The 20,511-nt window shown below is 36.1% G+C and overlaps 1 protein-coding gene across 1 annotated transcript in view; it reads right to left on the reverse strand.

Moving 5' to 3' along the window:
* Positions 1 to 20,511, reverse strand: part of LOC123563967 (probable ATP-dependent RNA helicase DDX46) — a 128,327-nt gene that overhangs the window by 60,960 nt on the left and 46,856 nt on the right. The gene's annotated exons all lie outside the window — the stretch shown is intronic.

The following is a 20,511-nucleotide window of genomic DNA, read 5'->3' on the forward strand; positions in this document are numbered from 1 at the left end:
GGTGTAATTTAATTTTTATGTACTTCATTTCATTCATTGAACTTACTTGAATGGAAGTTCTTCATCAAACAGTGTTGTAGCCTTCATTTTAAGGGCCTCGCTTTGTTCCTTGGTACAAATGTTCTTTTAAGGCCACTATAGAGTTAAAAATAGAAAACCTTTAAATGACTTCTTCTTGTGAACTGCTTGATGGATCTCCATCAAAATTGGTCTGTTGCATCGTTGTAAGGTTTTCTCTCAACTATGTTCAGATGGGGGTGCTTGGCCTCCTTTAGGACCCACTAGAGCTAAAAATAAAAAGCCTTCATCAAGCTTAAGTCTGTAGCACTATTTTAAGGTCTTCTTCCAATTTTATTCAAAAGGAGGCGCTTGCCCCATTATAGGGGCCACTAGAGCCAAGTATAGAAAACCTTTGTATGACTTTTCTCATGAACCCCTTGATGGATCCTTATCGAACTTGGTCTGTAACATTCTTATAAAAACCCTCTGTTAAATTTCCTCATGGAGGCACTTAAACCCTTGAAGGGGACACTAGCTTAAAATAGAAATATCTTTAAATGATATTTTGGCAGATCTTCATTAAATTTGGTCTGAAGCATCCTTTTAGGTATCTCTCAAATTTGTTCAAAAGGAGATACTTGACCTGTTTTATGTTTTTATCTCAACTGTCACATAGTGACAAGGTGAACTTTTGTGATTAACCTTCGTCCGTGTATCCGTGCCTGGCGTCAAAAATTTCTTGTCTTGCAACATATTGGTTTCATTTATAATTTTATTTTAACCAACCTTGCACAACAACTTGTATCACCAAAGACTCGGTTACCTATTCTTGAACTGGCCAGATCCATTATGGGTTTCAGAGTTATGGCCCCTGAAAGGGCCAGAATTAGCTATTTTGACCTTGTCTGCACAATAGCAGCTTCATTTATGATTTGAATTTAATCAGACTTGCACAAAACTTATATCACCATAAAATCTTGGTTCCTTTCTTGAACCAGCCAGATCCTATCATGGGTTTAAGAGTTACGGGCCCCCAGAACGGGCCGAAAATTAGCTATTTTGACCTTTGTCCTGCACAATAGCACAGCTGCTTCTTTATGATTTTATTTTTAAAAAAACCCAACTTGCACACACTTGTATCCACCATAAGATCATGGTGTCCTTTCTTGAACTGGCCAGATTCTCCATCATGGGTTCAGAGTTTTTTTGCCCCTTAAAAGGTCCAAAAAATTTTGCTATTTTGGGCCTTTTGCAGCCAATATAGAGACTTCTTTATGGTCTGATATTTGAATTACAAAACTTCCAAATATCTTCAACACACTACATCTTGGATTCCATGACGAATCTGTCAGATTTCAATCGTAGGTTCCAGAGCTATTTTTATTCTGATTACCTCCCTGATTTTAATCACAATGGATTATATCAGTAAGTACTTAAATAAGGACTTATTGAAATTCATCATTGTCAATACTGGACTGAGACAATGGGTAGATAACATCTGGACGATTTATTACAAATTACCTCCCTATAAGTTCAAATTTATAAATGGGTCTATATCTCCGTAAAGTCTAATGAAGATACTGATCTAAATTTCATTTATTGTCAACAGATGGTTTGGACAATCATTGAAGATAATACTTGACTGAAATTATGACAATTAATACCTCCCATTATTTTAAGAAACGAATAAATTCACAGCAGCATCTAAATGAATTGGTTTTTAAAAGTCATTAAAGTGGTCTTCCAGGGTAAGGAATAGTCATGTTAGTCCACATATGAGCATTTGGAGCTAGGACCCACAAATCTTGGAAGGGGAAATTGGCCCTGACTAGTCAAAAGTGTCTGTTGACAAGAAAAATGTTAAAACCTGATATATTTAATGTGTATGCCTACTGCTCTATGTCAAAACATGATCATATCATTTTGAGCAATGGTACTCCGGTAGGCGATAGCAGGCCATCATGCCCCTTGTTATACTAAATCCAGCTCCTACTATTTATGATTCTGTATGTCACATATATATATATATATATATATATTCAAGGTCAGATAGTCAGTTTTAGGTGAGTGGCTTAGGGCCACTATGACCCTCCTGTTGAAGCTTCAAGCTTGTAAAGATTGTACGGCATTTGAGGTTTCACAAATGCTTTATACCAGGGCCTCAGTGGGTTTTTTTTATAAAAGCCAAAAAAATTACATAAATTTGGTATAGAGCTGTAAGTTGCAGTGGTCCATCCGGAGAACTCGTCCATGCATGTTTCCATTAAAACAATATTGATGTCACATCAACATAATTTTTCTGGCACCATACAGGTGCCGAGAAATAATGCTGTCACATTTGATCTACTATTGTATTTTATACAAAAGTTTGCCAGAACTGAAATGGTATAACAGAAGTTACACTTAATTCTCACACACTGTATTGATTATTAGGCGCCTAGAATACTAGATTTCTAGGCACTCCTAACTTATTCCTACATTTGACTTCGTGTATTTAAACACTGTTAAAACACAGTTATACATTAACATCACATGGCCCGACTGTATTTTGTGACATGAAATAGTGCTTCCCTTTTCATCTACTTGTTTACATATCAAAAGGACATATTAGAATCGAAATGATATTATAGCAGAACCAGATTTTAATATATCTCAACAATACAGATTGGTTATATGCCGGTGTAACAGCCCAGTTTTTCCCCCAGTCAGTTCTTTCCCCGGGGAAACCGACTTGTTATTTTCTTGATTTGATAAAACCAGATATATGTTTCTTTCTTTTTGTAACTTTAATCATGTTATTTTTTTTTTGGTGCAAATCAAAATTTTTTAAACTTCTGTTTGATTGCCCATACTATTTAATATCAAGAAAGTATGCGGGGAAGCAATTGACTGGTCGTTCTTTCCCCCTTTTTGCATATACATGACCTATCACGTTGGGGAAAAATTGACCGTCAGTTCTTTCCCCCCTCCCAAGCCAGAACTTGACCTGTCAGGTGGGGGAAAAAATTGGCCGGTCAGTAATATTTTTTTGTAAAATTATTCTGTAAGCTGATATAACTACTTCATATTGTTTTGATATGTTAAAAAATGATTCAGCTGTATATTATTTCTTAATTATAAACAATACAACGCTATTAGAAAATGATGTTTTCCCTGCTCCAGTTTGGGTAAAACATAAAATTCAGTAATAAGAATATATAATAAAATTAACAGTCGAGACTGCCTTAACGACCCCCTGAATTTAGCGACTCCCTGTCAAATGCGACCCTATTTTTGTGCTCTCCGGACCAATTCACTTTTAAGAGTCTGAATTAATAAGCAACCCCCCTTGCCTTACCGACAAAGCGGACTGTGAAATCAGGCTCCGAATACGATAATTTAGACTTTTTCCGCGACTGTTGAACGCCCCACTCGCAAGATTTTACACGATAAGATTTAGCGTTCTTTATCTCCCGCGGGACGTTGTTTGAGACGAGAACTTATTTGTTTAACAAAAAAAGGCTGATGAAAAAACATAAAAAAGAACTGTTTCGACATTAGAACAGCTGTTAAGGCACATCGAACTGCTCGATTATGGAAAACCGCGTACTAAATAAATCGGATAAGTAGATAGTCGCTGGAAGACTTCGAGTCGTGAATAAATAACTTTATTTCCTGGTGGAAACAAAAATATGGTGGTATATAACAGGAACAGACGAAGTAAACACGATTAAAGATGCAGTCAGTAATCGAATATAAGTCAAATGAACAATTAGTAACACAAAAATAAATAACATAATACTCTCAGTGTGAAAATAGTTCAAAAATGGAACATTTATACTTTACAGCTACCCTTTTAATTTTCTTGCCAGATCATGAGCTGATATTTGTTTTAACAACATCATACTCATGATTGCAAATTTTTTTATTTTATTTATTTTATCAATATGCAATTATAAAGAAATAAATTTAAAATCCATTTTCCATAGAGGCCAATAAATAACGTATCTCCGATATTCATGTACTTTAATTGGAAAAAAATAACACGGGAGAAACCAGCGTCATCCTGTTAAGTGGCGACCTGTTTTAAGAGACTCCCTGTCATATGTGAACCTATTTTCACTTGCTTCCCAAAGTCGGTCGTCTCTTAAAACATCTCGTCGACTGTAATTGAAATTCAAATCTATTTGTAGTGAGGAGTATATATTTTGTGTTAATGGAAATTTAAATTGAGTAGTACAAAATATATTGATTGCCCAAAAGCTCTTAAAAAATCAAATGTGTATCATGTTTAGATTTTTTAGATTTTAAAATGGATTTAGAAGAAAAAAAAGACATAGATACCAAAAAGCCCAACTAATCCAAAAGATTTTTTGCAAGAATTACTATTCAAATACAGTTCAAAAAAAATCCCGCACTATACCAAAATACCTCAAGGGGATCTAAAACCAAAAATAACTGCATTGAAAGTTTTCAGTCAACTTAGAACAGCATAAAGGTTTATGATTTTATTTGTCAGTGGATTGTTTTAAAACTTTTTTCAAAAAAAATGATCTGGTAGCCATTTACACTTTATCTAAGTTTCATGAGAACTGTTAAAAAATGTGGCTTCAAATGTGAAATACTTCAAGAGCTGTATCTCTGGTGTCATTAACATTTCATTAAGACTGCTCAATAAAAATAATGGATGATGGATACAAGATGATTAGATAGGCAAGCTACAAAAAACAAAACAAAAAAAAACATAACCATTTTCTAATGGGAACTATTGAGAACTTTCAATGGTAAGATAAACAAATTCACTGGTCTACTGCTACATTAACCCAATACTACTATATAATCCTTCAAATTGTTCTTAGATAAAAATTATCCTATTATGAAAGCCAACTCTCTATCTTTGATCACCTAAACTATTTGAAGATTAGGTAAAACTTCAAAATTATCTCAACAAAAATTCAAAACATCTTAAGCATGGACCTGACAAGGACAGGTGAACTTGTCAGTCAAGGATACAACAGTCAGGCTAACTTATTGACCAAATGACTAAACATGCTTGTGCAATAAATGGACTACCCAAGTTTTAAACAACTTTAATCTGCATCTTTAAATAGGCAGCATATATACCATGTAAAAATCAAATTCCTGTCCAAAGGTACATGTGTGTTTGGGTTATTAACGTCTTTTTTCGATCAATTTATTGGCAGGCATATAACCCAGCACGACAGTGTCTACTTGAAGCAATGAGCACAATGCCCAACTTTATAGTGCTGCCTCACTGATAATATCAGCCATAGACACGTGACTGAAACAACCCCCAACCCAGTACATTAATACAGACCACCGGGGCTGGACCATGTCCTTGTACTTACCCTCTTAAATGCTGAGTACCAGCGAGGAAGCTACTAGTCCATTTTATTAACGGTCTTTGGTATGACGCAGCCAGGATCAAACCCACGACCTTCCGCACTCAAAGCGGGCGATCTGTCACCTGGCTACCAAAGCAGTCTGTCCAAAGTATAAGCATTTGTGATACATCCTTAATTGATTACATGTAGTTAAACTGATCAGGGTGCACACTCCCCTCTAACAATCCACAGGAATGCCACATTATTTGTCTATAATAAACCTCATTTTCATTCCTGCTTGCATCAACCTTTGTCTGCCATCTGGTCTGCCATCTGGCCAAGTGGCACCAACCTGTCTCCCATCAGATCAAGTGGCACTAAATCCCGTCTCCATCAGGTCATGTGGCACTCACCCTGACTTCAATCAACTCATCCTGACTTCAATCAGGATAAATGGCACTAAACCCTGTCTCCCATCAGGTCAAGTGGCACTTATCAGGTCAAGTGACACTAAACCCTGACTTCAATCAGGTCAAGGCGCATGAAACCCTGTCTCCCATCAGGTCAAGAGGCACTAACCTTGACTTCAATCAGGTCAAGTCGCACGAAACCCTGTCTCCCATCAGGTCAAGAGGCACTAACCCTGACTTCAATCAGGTCAAATGGCACTAAACCTTGTCTCCCATCAGGTCAAGTGGCACTAACCCTGACTTCAATCAGGTCAAGTCGCACGAAACCCTGTCTCCAATCAGGTCAAGAGGCACTAACCCTGACTTCAATCAGGTCAAATGGCACTAAACCTTGTCTCCAATCAGGTCAAGTGGCACTAACCCTGACTTTAATAAAGGTCAAGTGGCACTAAACCCTGACTTCGATCAGTCAATGGCACTACACACCCGTCTCTTCCCCATCAGAACAAATGGCACTAACCACCTGTTTCCTCAGGTCAAGTGGCACTAACCTTGACTTCAATCAGGTCAAATGGCACTAAACCCTGACTCCCATCAGGTCAAGTGGCACTAATCAGGTCAAGTGGTACTAAACCCTGACTTCAATCAGGTCAAGTGGCACTAAACACTGTCTCCCATCAGGTCAAGTGGCACTAACCCTCACTTCAATCAGGTCAAATGGCACTAAACCCTGTCTCCTATCAGGTCAAGTGGCACTAACCCTGACTTCAATCAGGTCAAATGGCACTAAACCCTGTCTCCAATCAGGTCAAGTAGCAGCAACCCTGTCTCCCATCAGGTCAAGTGGCACTAAACCCTGTCTCCCATCAGGTCAAGTGGCATTAAAACTCTGTCTGTTTTTAAAAAATCAACATGGTTTAAAAGAATTTTGTAAAGGGTCACACAAGGAACATTGTTGTCAAGTTTTCCATACAGCCATATAAGAAAATAGCCCTGCCCCCTGGCAGTCATGTATCTTAATGAAACAGAATAATTTGAAGGAATTTAGCAGATGGTCACCCAGGGAACATTGCTGTGAAATTATTTTTAAACTGAGTCAGCAGCTTCAGAGGAGAAGATTTTCCATAAAGCCATATAGGAACTAGTCCTTGCCCCCTGAAGCCAAAAAAATCAACGTAACAAAATAAACAATGAAGACTTATTGTAAAGAACACATAAGTCTTAAGAAGCTTGCCAGAGACATAATTTATGAAATCAAGAGCCAGCAGTTTCAAGGAAGAAGATTTTCAAAGTTTTCCATGTAGTCATAAAGCGAAAATTAGCCCCGCCCCCATGACAGTTTAAGGTGTTACATACATTTTCAGAAATATCAAAAAACAAAGTTCCTTGAGGTAACAGATACTGAAAACCATTGCCATAAGAAGGGTATACAGACTAAACTCTGTCACAAGCAGACCAGCCAGTGGGAAGCAGACAATTTTGGGCCGCTTAAAAAAACCAGGTGACCGCTGATGGAGGTGCAGTCCAGTATTGTAATTTTCAGACTTCTGACCATTTATTAGTAAAGGCCTTAGGTCAATTCTTTTTTCAGTATCTATCCATTATTTTACCAGGATACATTAACGTGCATTTGCCACGCAATACAATGGTCTTCTTAGCAATCTCAAAACTACTCCGGCTTGGTTTTTACACAAACAAGAATTGTTACAATATCAAACTAATAAAATAAGTTTGTTTACATTTTCTGCCATTTATGTAAGGGAAGCTACTCTCCCTCCGCGCTTACCTGTCAACCCTAAAATCTAAGATTGCCGTCACCCGTTTCCGTAAAAGAACGAGTGTTTTATATTTCTTTTCAAAACTCAATAAAATTTGTACACATTTAATAGTATATTGATGACAGAAAGTATCACATCACAAATAATATTGCAACTAATTAGATATAAGTACTATCTTTAACCGAGAACAAACTGTGAACAAACAAAACAGACACAGGTTACACAATAATTGCCAATAAATACTGGGGGCCAATATAGCGTAACAAAAAGGGATGACACCTTTGGTCTATCATTTTAATTGATAAGCTCAAGGTCAATTTGTCGTTCTTATGGTGAAGTAACGCAAATTTAGCAATCATGTTTTCTCAAAAATCGGGTATCTTCGGCGTACAACTAAAAGAGTAATGGTTTTGGAAGAAACATGGGCCCCTGAAAGGGGTCAAATACGGCGTCAGGAGGCAATTTACTTGGCCGCTGGAATAAAGTGAGAAAATAAGAGGAAAGTTCAACGTGGGCGTCATAAAAGACAGCTGTAACGGAGGTGACCGCTGATCGAGGAACAGATATCTTAACAGGTTAGACTGTATGCTGCCAGTGATAATTTAGCTTAAGTACTGTCTAGGTCTTTCACCTTTACAATATTTGAATTTATTTAAGATGACCCAGCGTTTTTAACTTCTGTACAAGGTTAAATAGTAGGAAAATGATAAAATAACACTGAAAAACAAGCTGACATGATGAAAACAGCTGACCACTGATTTCTGGACAAGGTCATACAACTGCCAAAGACCTACAAATGACCATCAGTTAACTCAATCCTGAAAGGAAAGCTGTTTGCTGCAAGTTTTCTGCACAATACTGCTTCTTTCCTGCCTTCAAACATCTGTATAATTCTTTAAAACAAAAGTAACAAGTTAACATATCAGTTCTTCCAAGTAATAGTAAAGTATCACTATCCACCTTGAGACACAAGCAAAGTGCAAAATGGGTTCACAGAAGTTAAATTTTTTAGCTCAAATGATCAAATAAAAGAGACATAAGATATAAAGCATCACAGAATTAATACATCGCATTTTCATATACGTTTAACTTAAAAGCAACAGATTTTTTTTAAATAATTGTCACTCCGTCAAAGTGCTTCCTAATGAAAAATAATGTTTCGGACTGTCATATAATATACTTAGGTGACAAGACGTATGAATCAAATATAAAATTAACTGTACAAATTAAATCAAAAATATTATCAGTGAACTTGTGTAAATTTTGCAAGTCACTATTTTTTTCCAAATATGGAAGAGAAATCCCTAAAATATCCTTGAAAAATCTGTCTAATTTCAAGAAAGGAAGTAGGAAACGCGCCAATGTAACCACATATCAAGATACTGATACACTCAGAGATACACTATCACCACTAACCACTCAATCGGACCCCATAGGAAGAGTGACAAGGGATAAATACAGACTCGACTCATGACTAAAGTAAACACAGTACATCGTATTGACGTCATTACTGCAGACACAAGACGCTGACAAGAGAAAATATCACTGACAATAAGAAGATTCTAAATTCCTGAAATAAGTTGGTATGGGGTCAGTTTTTATCACCATGTGAATCTATTGTTGTGCTCTACAGAGAAACAAGTGAAGGACATTTGATAGTATAAGTACTACTGAAAACACAAAGAAAACTTTTATATAGTCTCAAAACCTGTGTGTGAAGCAGTACTATATGAATTCAAATTGTTTAATGAGAAGTAACTGGAAACTAAACATGATGGTGAAAGCCTTAGATAATGTGCATTTAGTTGTTATAAAGTCTGTGTAACATTTAGGAAAATTGTGCTCTGCTATATTATTGTTGTCTCCATTAAACATTTCAAGAGCTGCTGAGAAATGCAGATGTAGCAAAACGTGAATCTGACTTAAGGTGAACTCAAAATTTAGACTTAACTGTACATCTATATTGTAAGGCTGAAAAAATTGTATGGTTTAATGTTTAAACAAAAGGTACAAAAAAATATTCTTTCATGTACTACAATCCATGTATCACGAAAAATTAATCATAAAATAAAGGAAATATAAGACAGTGATCTACATAGAAAAGATTTTTTATTATAATCATATTTGAAAAAAAAAAAAAAAACCCTGAAATCAATTCGGAAAAAATAGACAGTTGATCAAAAATTAAAAAAAAAGATTTATAATTTAATCAATATTGCAAAAACAACCCAAAATCCTCGAAAATAATAACCTAGAAATCATTGCAAATATACAGCTTAGAAACATTGCAAATGTAACCTAGATATCATTGCAATTATAACCTAGAAATCGTCACATATAACAAAGAAATCATTGCAAATACTATGTAGAAATCATCACAAAATATAACCTAGAAATAACTGCAAATATAATCTAGAAATCATCACATATAACCAAGAAATCATCGCAAATGAAACCTAGAAATCATCACAAAATATAATCTAGAAATCATCACTAATTTAACCTAGATATAATAGCAAAACAGGTCAAACAAGAGCTATGTGCAAGCGACCACATTCCGGAATAGCGACGGCCAACTCTGTCGACAACGAACGGTCCTCTAGTCCCCCCGTAGAAAAATGCTCATAAAAAGGCCGTGAATAAGCGACCACCAGGCGACCCGGCAACCAGCGACCGGCCCTAATTCATTCCCAAGGGTCGATATTTGGTGCCCCCCAATAGACGACGCATGCTGTGACCGTTCCTAATGAAAATATTGAAATCCGCCAAATTTTCAAGACTTTTTTCGCATTATAGCAAACGTAATAATTACAGCTTGATTGAAAATTTGCAAGTTGCAAGAGCACATGCAACCGCCGAATTAAAAAAAATACATAGAACAGATAGAAGCAAAGAAGCAGGTAAAAATACTTTGATCAGCAATGATAATGGCTAACTGAAAAGTAACTCTTCCAACTCTTCCCCCGAATAAGACCACCTGTGAACAAAGACCATCATTTGCTCTGTTTCACAGAGTTTGACTGAATAACCAAAAATCATCGCATATAACCAAGAACATCCTTGCAAATGCATCCAAGAAATCATCACAAATATATCCTAAGAAATCATCACAAAAAATAACATAGAAATCAACTCAAAAATTGAGAGCACAATCATCTTCGCTCTGGCAATGTTTCTTTTGGTGAAAAGTCCAACAATATATTTACACTGACAAAATGTAGGTTTTTGGCTACAATATTTGCCTTGTATATTTCAGGGTTGCTCATCGAGCATGAGTGTACCATTATCGTCAGAGAAGATGCCATTGCATTAAATCAGGAAATAGTGAAGAGATACACAGTTCAATCAAAAACCAGAAAAGGAAAAAGACACAAATATACAGAAGACCAGGAGACTGATTTGAACACTAGAGAGTGGACAGCCCCGCCAGTGATATATCTTATAAACCAAAACCAAAGTCGGTGAAAATATTCCCATAAACAATGCTCAGATTATTGAATAAATTCAAAGAGATTCACGAGAACACGCTCAACTGATGCATCAATGTTGTGCCTATATACAATAACCAGGACGAACAAGACAGAAATATGACCTCATGCATGTTCCATGCTTATCATCAGCGGTAGTCAGCTGCGAGGTACTAGTGCAGGAAGAGACTCTCGGTCTATGAGTTTACCAGGAGGAATAAAAAGTGTTCTAAAGACTGGTCGGAATGACCCACAAAGTCACATGCTAGCAAATCGACCAATCAAAACTGTCACGTTTGTTGAATCAGTTACTGTGGTAACTGTTTATTAAGCAAGCAAAATTCTCCATTTGAGATTAACTGATGCATAAACTATATATTTACGGAATATTAAAGTGACAAAAGACAGAGCTTATACCTATATTTACGGTGGCTTACCGACCCAAAGTGATATGAAATCTCAAACTGTAAAATACAGAATTAATTTTTATCATATTTAATTTGAAAAAGCATAATGTCATGTTATCTATAAAACTAAAGCAGACATACATATAAATTTGCTTATTTACGATTCCCCTCAATTTATATTGTGACCACAGCTAAATCATGCTTTACTTTGGCTGTGCAAGATGCATCAAAAATGACAAAGGCAGGTTTAACCGCCCTAGTGTTTAAAACTTTAGTTTTATTTCAAGCTTCTAGCTACGGACTGTTTATGTCTTGTGTCAAACACCATAACTCATTTTATTTTTTTGTTATTTAATTAATATGGTGACTTTCCAGCTTTGATAGTGGAGAAAGACTCCAGGTGCACCTCTGTGCAGTATTTCATCAGCAGGCACCTGGGTAGAAGCATCGACCTTCCACAAGCCAGTTGGATGGCTTCAATGCCCTGAGTGAGACTCGAAACCCCATATGGTCAGAGGCAAGTGATTGATGTCAGTGACTTTTAATCCCAATGCTACAGAGGGCTCCCACCAAAATTCTGATTTCACTTTGCCTGCACACACATATCAATGATTGTAAAAAACAGCTGATATTAATATATGCAATGGACAAACTACAATAAATCGTTTCAGCAAATTTAAAGTGGTTTATAACAAAAATACTCAATTATTCTTCAACCCCTCTTCTCAGTAAGCATCAAACACTGTGAAACTCCTTCATTTCTCTACCCTTATAAAGCCTATCTGCTTATCTGCATTTTTTCATAATAACAATATATTCTTAAGATAAAATCTGAAAATAACTTTTTTTTCTAAATCTATTAATATGGAGACTTTCTACAGTTTTTGATGGTGGAGGAAGACCCAGCCATGGCGGGTTCCTGTGCAAAACCATTGACATCGATGGCTTCCTCACATGAAGAAATCTACACCCAAAGTAAAGTTTCAAACAAAGATTTGTATATGACAAGTGAATTTGAATCAGCAACCCTTAACTACTACACAGCAGAAAAATCTCCCTGACTTAAATTAGTCCAGGTCAATTACGGCAAACATCATAAACCTAGAAAATAAGTCCCCACCTATCATTCATGTTTCAGAGTTCTCTGTTACTTCCTGGACATTAAAGTTATTATGGATATCCTTAACAATCGGGCACATTTTTATGGAAATCTCGCCATGCATAAGTATGTTTTTTGACACACAGTGAAAAGGACGTCACTCGACCTTCACTATTCCGAAGTAAAGAAAATGATAGTCAGACCTGCACAACTGAAAACGAAAAGTCACCTTTGGATTGTGGTCGATTAGACAGGGTCACGCACTTAGGGGTCCCATCCGTCAAAAATGTATGCGTGTGACTTTCTATTATTTTTATTTAAATTTTTGCTAAAATGGGAGTCAATTATCAGCATTATTTCAAACGAATTAGAAAATACCTGGGCTTTAGCAAGACATGTCAGCTTTACAATCTACGAAAGACATATTTAACTTGTGAATAAACCACACATCCCAAAGGGACCGTAAAGAAGCAAGGGTAACTAAGATAATTTTTGGAACTTCGTCAAATCACTCAAAAGGTCCCTGTTTTGAAGTTATCTGAAAGTGATCAGTAAAGATTGCCTGGTGATAGTGTAAGAATAATTCCGTATTTAAAGCTGACGACCTAGACATTTCAGAAAATATACATTACATCAAGTAATTTCGTGTAAAGATGTAGATTCTACCGGAGCGTGAAAGGGTCAACAGATGCTTATACGTTTTCTCACGTTACAGGTGGTTAAAGGATATGAAATGCAGGAACGTGGGTTAAAGGTTCACTATATTTAACTGAAACACTGCTGAAAAACACTGATAATCTCTCTCTCTCTATATATATATTTGTGTAACATTTTAGGGAGATTAACAATACAAATATAAACATCTGTTTCAACTGTTTATAAAAGCTGAGAAGGGGAAAAGATTGTTTCAAGAGGAACACAAACAACTCAAATAATATTATAAAGAAATTACTTATCATATTATTGTATCAGTGACCTAATACCTATTCTGAAAGTCTGACAAATCAAGTATGACACTAATTCCTTAATGCTATTACATGATTAAAACAGAAATAAGAAATAAGAAGCTGATTAATTAAAGTAATTTAAACAAATGAAAGTTATTGCAGGAGACCATCCTTTCTCAATCCCAGTTAATTAAGTCTAGATATGGAAACCAGTTCTTGAAGTAGAGAAACATTTGATTAATGAAATGAAAGCAGAACGCACATAAGCTTTTAAAGGGATTGAACTTGATATTGTATATTGTGCATGTACTTCAACTCCTAGGAAAACACAAACTGATTAAGAAATGAAAACTAGGAGTTTTTTGATACCATTACTACTGGAAACAGCACTAGCACAGAACAGACAACAGAAAACAGAAGTTATCTTTGATAAATATGACATTAATTAACAAGAGCGTCATGATAACCCTATATCGCTCACCTGTTAAACCTGGCCTTGGTATCATCAAGATAAAACATTCTGAACCAAGTTTTCATGAAGGATATGGGACATAAAGTGGCCTCTACAGTGTTAACAGCTTTTCCTTTGATTTGAGTGGAGGACCTAGTTTTTATGACCCCATATACCCAGTTTTGAGCTTTGGCCTAGGAACATCAAGATAAAACATTCTATACCAAGTTTTCCATGAAGAAAGGCATAAAATGGCCTCTAGAGTGTTTACCAAGATTATCCTTTGATTTGATCGGTAGACCAAGTATTTTGACACCCATATGACCCAGTTTTTGAACTTGGCATAGGAACATGACAGGTGAGCTAAAGAGACAATTTTGTAAATTTCATTTTGTATCCATTTTCATGTAAAATGAATAATATCATAAATATAACACATGTGTCATCCAAGAATGAAATAACAAGAGCGCCGCCAAGCGGGCAATAATACACCCAAAGGGTTACATCAGAGGATGGGTACAAAATTGAAAGAACTTGACTGTTGAAACCCAAAGGACAGGAACAACAAAGGGAAAAAATTAAAAAAAAAAAATTTCATTCCACAAAAAAAAATCCTTCCAGGTCCAGGTATGTCAAAACATAAACACCTAAAAATTGGAGGTACCATCCATGAAGTATCCACAAAAGTGGTCTCGGATTTTACCCAAAACTGTCAATATACATAAAAAGTTTAAAATAAGCTATTTATAGTAACATAGTAAAGGGAAGTATATAAAAAAAAAATCATTATTAATAGAACAAAAAAGGGATCTACCAAATAACAACAGAGCACTAGCAATGCAGAGCAATATACACAAAGCAAAGTCATATATGACCTTTGAACCCCCTAAGTGTGACCTTGAACCTTGAAAGTGGGGGAAGGTCATCCGAAACATGTGCTCTGCACGTCGTCCAGTGTGGTGAAGCATTGTGCCAAGTTTCTTTTGAAATCATTCAAAACAATTAAAGAGTTACAGAGAACGAGTCGGACAACGAACAAACTGATATGACCTATGACCCCTAAGTTGTGACCTTTGAACTTGAAGCGAGCATCCAAAACATGCCTCAGCACACGTCTCTGTGGGATGAACATTTATGTCAAGTCACAGTGAAATCCATCAAAGGATTTTCAAGAGTTACAGACGGACACGAAACTTGCTAACGGACGACGGACAAACGGACACCGGGGGTAAAACATAATACCGTCCCTATGGGGCGTATAAAAATGTTATCATGAATGTGTGCAGATAAAAAACTATCAAATATAATGTTTCTGTGCTGAGAGAACTCTCATGTTGCTATATTCCCTTGTTTTTTATGTTATTATTTTCCACCTTACAACTGTTTACAAACACCAACCTCTTTTAAACACAAGTCACTGTGTTTATCATTCAGTATTTAAAAATGATAAAAACTAGGTCGAACTCAGATAAAATCAAATAGGTATCATTTTGAAAATTGAAATAAACTGCAAATTAATTGTGTATATCAGCAGTTTTATCATTTCACTGATAACACAGTGAAAGGTTTCATGGTAATATATCAGCACAGAGCAGGATACCATTTAAATTTTAGGAAGAACGAAGAATTTATACTTAAAAGGCCCTCAAGGACTGAACAAGTAACTGGATAACGCCACTAACTCAGGTACATAACACAGCAACCAAATAACTGGTGCCCAATAAAAAATAAGAACCAACAACTTCAAATGATAAGAAAATATATAAAGATCTCTCTTGCTAAAAACACACAATACAATAATCTATTAGGAAACTTTAGATCACTGGGGAAGTATCGCATGGTATGCGTCAGCTAATAACAAGACAATTTTAGTTGAAGATGTAAATTCTAACTAGACCAACTATAGGTAAACTGAATGATTTATTTAAACAACAAAAATAGAACGGAAGTAAAAACAATGGGTGTTTTCCCTCCACCCTGCTTCACTAAATTCAGAGACATGTGGTTACTATTAAAACAGTATTCAGGCAGTGTGGTTTATAAGGTCACTTCACAAGTTTTTCGCAGTGTGTTTCACATCAGCAGAATCAGCCAGTCAGGTTTCACCTAACAGTATTCAGCAGTGATGGTTTCACTTCCAGCATATTCACAGTGTGGTATCACCTCAATGGTATCAGCAGTGTGGATTTACTTCTACAGTATTCAGCATGCTGGTTTCACTTCATCAGTTATTCAGCAGAGTGGTTTCAATCACCTCAACAGTATATCAGCAGTGTGGTTTCACTTACAGCAGTATTCACAGTGGGTTTCAACCAACAGTATATCAGCAGTGTGTTTATCACCTCAACAGTATTCAGCAAGTGGGTTTTCACTATCATCAGTATTCAGCAGTGTGGTTACACCACAACAATTCAGCAGAAGTTGTTATAACCTCAACAGTATTCAGCAGTGAGGTTTCCTTCAGCAGTATTCAGCAGTGAGGTTTCAACTCAACAGTATTCAGCAGTGTGATTTTACTTCTACAGTATTCAGCAGTGTGGTTTCACTTCATCAGTATTCAGCAGTGTGGTTTCACTTCAAAAGTATTCAGCAGTGTGGTTTCACTCCAACAGTATTTAGCAGTGTGATTTCACCACAGCAGTATTCAACGATGTGGTTTCAATCAAACAGTATTCAGCAGTGTGATTTCTATTAAAAAATATATAAGCAGTGTGGATTCAGTAAACAGATTTTTAGACAGGGTGATTTCACTTTCCTCAGTATTCAAGCAGTGTGGTTTCACTTCAACAGTATTCAGCAGTGTGGTTTCACTCCAACAGTATTTAGCAGGGTGATTTCACCACAACTGTATTCAGCCATGTGGTTTCAATCAAACAGTATTCAGCAGTGTGATTTCAATCAAACAGTATTCAGCAGTGTGGTTTCTATAAAAAGGTATTTAGCAGTGTGGTTCCAGTGAAACAGTATTCAGCAGTGTGGCTTTACCTCAACAGTATTCAGCAGTGTGGTTTCACCTCAACAGTATTCAGCAGTGTGGTTTCACTTCAACAGTATTCAGCAGTGTGGTTTCACTTCAACAGTATTCAGCAGTGTAGTTTCACCTCAACAGTATTCAGCAGTGTGGTTTCACTTAAACAGTATTCACAAGCGTGATTTCACCTCAACAGTATTCAGCAGTGTGGTTTCACCTCACCAGTATTCAGCAGTGTGGTTTCACCTCAACAGAAGTCAGCAGTGTGGTTTCACTTCAACAGCATTCACAAGCGTGATTTCACCTCAACAGTACTCAGCAGTGTGGTATCACCCTCAACAGAATTCACAAGTGTGGTTTCAACCTCAATAGTATTTGATCAGCAGTGTGGTTTAACCTAACAGGCGTTCAGCAGTGTGGATTCATCCCACACCTTAATACCAGTAATTCAGCAAAACAAAGTATGAATATTCACCTCAACATAATTTAGCCATGTCATTTCACTTCAACAGTATTCACCAGTGTGGTTTCACCTCAACAGTATTCAGCCATGTGGGCAGTGTGGTTTCACCTCAACAGTGGGCAGTGTGGTTTCACCTCAACAGTATTCAGCAGTGTGGTTTCACTTAAACAGTAATCTGCAGTGCAGTTTCAATTAAACAGTATTCAGCAGTGTGGTTTCACTTCAACAGTATTCAGCAGTGTGGTTTCACTTCAACAGTATTCAGCAGTGTGGTTTCAATTAAACAGTATTCAGCAGTGAGGTTTCACCTCAACAGTATTCAGCAGTGTGGTTTCACTTCAATGTGTATTCAGTAGTGTGTATTCACCTTGCAACAGTATTTCAGCAGTGTGAATTTCATTAAACATTTCAGCAGTGAGTTTCAATTAACCTCAACAGTATTCAGCATTGTGGTTTCAATAAACAGTACTCAGCAGTGTGGTGTCAATTAACAGTATTATCAGCAGTGTGGTTTTACTTCAGCAGTATTAAGCAATGTGGTTTCACTTCAGCAGTATTCAGCAGTGTGGTTTCACAACAGTATACAGCAGTGTGGTTTCACCTCAACAGTATTCAGCAGTCTGGTTTCAATTAAACAGTATACAGCAGTGTGGTTTCACCTCAACAGTATACAGCAGTGTGGTTTCACCTTAACAGTATCCACCTGTGTGGTTTCACCTCAACAGTATCCACCTGTGTGGTTTCACTTCAACAGAATTCAGCAGTGTGATTTCACTTTAACAGTATTCAGCAGTGTGGTTTGAATTAAACGGTCTTCAGCAGTGTGGGTTCACTTCACCAGTATTCAGCAGTGTGGTTCTTTCTCTAGTTGAAGGTACGAATGGAAATATCTGGCTGGAGGGTAACTGATTAGGTGGTAACGAGGCTCTGCCAAGTAATCAGCAGAGTTGCTTCAACAATTCTTTAGTAGTGTGATTTCAATTAAACAGTATTCAGCAGTGTGGTTTCAATTAAACAGTATTCAGCAGTGTGGTTTCACTTCAACAGTATTCAGCAGTGTGGTTCTTTCTCTAGTTGAAGGTACGAATGGAAATATCTGGCTGGAGGGTAACTGATTAGGTGGTAACGAGGCTCTGCCGAGACACCAGAAACTGCTACCAGAGAGCCAGATATTAATGCTTTTCTTTTAAGCACTATTTTATTATAGTAGCATAGAAATTTATGCATTCATTCATAAATTTGAGCATGTGAGTCATCTTACACCCAGGGCTGTAAGATGATTTTTTTCGAGCACCAGCAAAAACCGGGAAAATTGTGTCAGAATGCAAGAATATAGCAGCATTATCATTAGCATCAATCTCTAATCAATAAAAAACTTTCTCAACCTAAACACATAATGACTTTAATAATGAAATGTATGAAACCTTTGATGGTTTTAAAAATTTGTGTTTAACTTTTTCAACAACAGAAATTTCCATTATATAATTTTATCCTATAAACTTAAAAACCACAAATTCCAGTCGCAACAAAATAGCTGTTACAGGAACAAGAGCTGTCCATAACAACAGCGCGCTCCACTATTCGGCGATTTGACAGTAAAATGAATATATGTCTCAATAAGAGACCTCTACTTTAAAAGGAAGATACACCAAGGGGCATAATTCTGTCAAGAACACAAATTAGATTTATTGGGATTTAACACACATGCAGATGATGATGGTAAAGATATAGTTTGAGTTTCAAGTCGTTATCTTGTATAGTACCAAAGTTATGTCCAGAAAAAGAAGTTTGTCAAAAAAAAATTAAGTATGAAAGGGGTATAATTTGGTCAAAAATAAAAATCAGAGTTATGGAGATTGTTACCACACAAGATGATGATGATGAAGATACGTTTCAAGTTTCAAGTCTTTATCTTATATTGTACTAAAGTTATATCCAGAAAGCAAAGATTGCCAAAAAAACTTTAAGTATGAAAGGGGCATAATTCTGTCAAAAATACAATAAGAGTTTGTAACCACAAATGCAGATGATGATTATAAAGAAATAGTGTTAATTTCAAGTCATTATCATTTAAAGTACCAAAGATATGTATATAAATGAAGCTTTCAAAAAAATTTAACATGAAAATAATTCCAAGTATAACAACTTTGTGACCTTGACCTTGGGTAAAATGGGCCCAGCCCCTGCACATATTTTGTTTGTATGCTGGACAATGTATATGTGAACTTACACTAAGATATAGGCAATAGTAACAAAGATATGACAGAAAAACAAAGGTTGCTGAAAAACATTAAAATTAAAAATAACCTAAGTATAACACCTTGGTGACCTTGACCTCAGGTATAATGGGCCCAGCCCCTGCACATACTTTGTGTGCTGGACAATGTTTATGTGAACTTACAGTAAGATAAAAGCAATAGTAACAAAGATATGACAGAAAAACAAAGGTTGCCGAAAAACTTTAACCTTAAAAATAACCTAAATATAACACCTTGGTGACATTGACCTTATGTATAATGGGCCCAGCCCCTGCACATACTTTGTTTGTAAGCTGGACAATGTTTATGTGAAGTTACAGTAAGATATAAGCAATAGTAACAAAGATATGACAGAAAAACAAAGGTTGCCGAAAAACTTTAACCAAGAAAGGTCACGCCAACGGCAACACCGATGCTGACGCCAGGGCGAGTAGAATAGCCCCCCTATTCTCTGAATAGTGGAGCTAAAAATAATTTATTGACAATGATATATTTTAGCTGAACAGAGTTTCATTTATAAATAAAATATTAGTCTACAAAGAATTTACTTGAAGTTCAGAAACTTTAGATATCTCATAATCATCAAAAATCTCAAACATGTTAATAGGTCTAAAAGTTTATCCCTAATTAGTATCATTTAACTATAGTTTTATCTTTCTTTCTTATTAAAGGAGGAAAAGCTGAGGAAACTAGAATCTATCATGAATATCAAAACACAGATGTCCCATTCAATCAAACACATCAACACAATATCACAGATTCAACTAAAATGTAGAAAGATTAGCGTAGTTCTGCACATTCTGATCACTATTTTTTCTACAATATAGAAACAGATTCAACCCTGATTTTTCAAAGCTATGAAAACCTATGAAAATTAAGATATTGAAAAAATATTGGATTATGTACTTGATCTTTTATCTGAGCAAATCTTCAAAA

This window comes from Mercenaria mercenaria, chromosome 2, assembly GCF_021730395.1.
Source record: "Mercenaria mercenaria strain notata chromosome 2, MADL_Memer_1, whole genome shotgun sequence".
In the NCBI taxonomy this organism is placed as follows: Eukaryota; Metazoa; Mollusca; class Bivalvia; order Venerida; family Veneridae; genus Mercenaria; species Mercenaria mercenaria.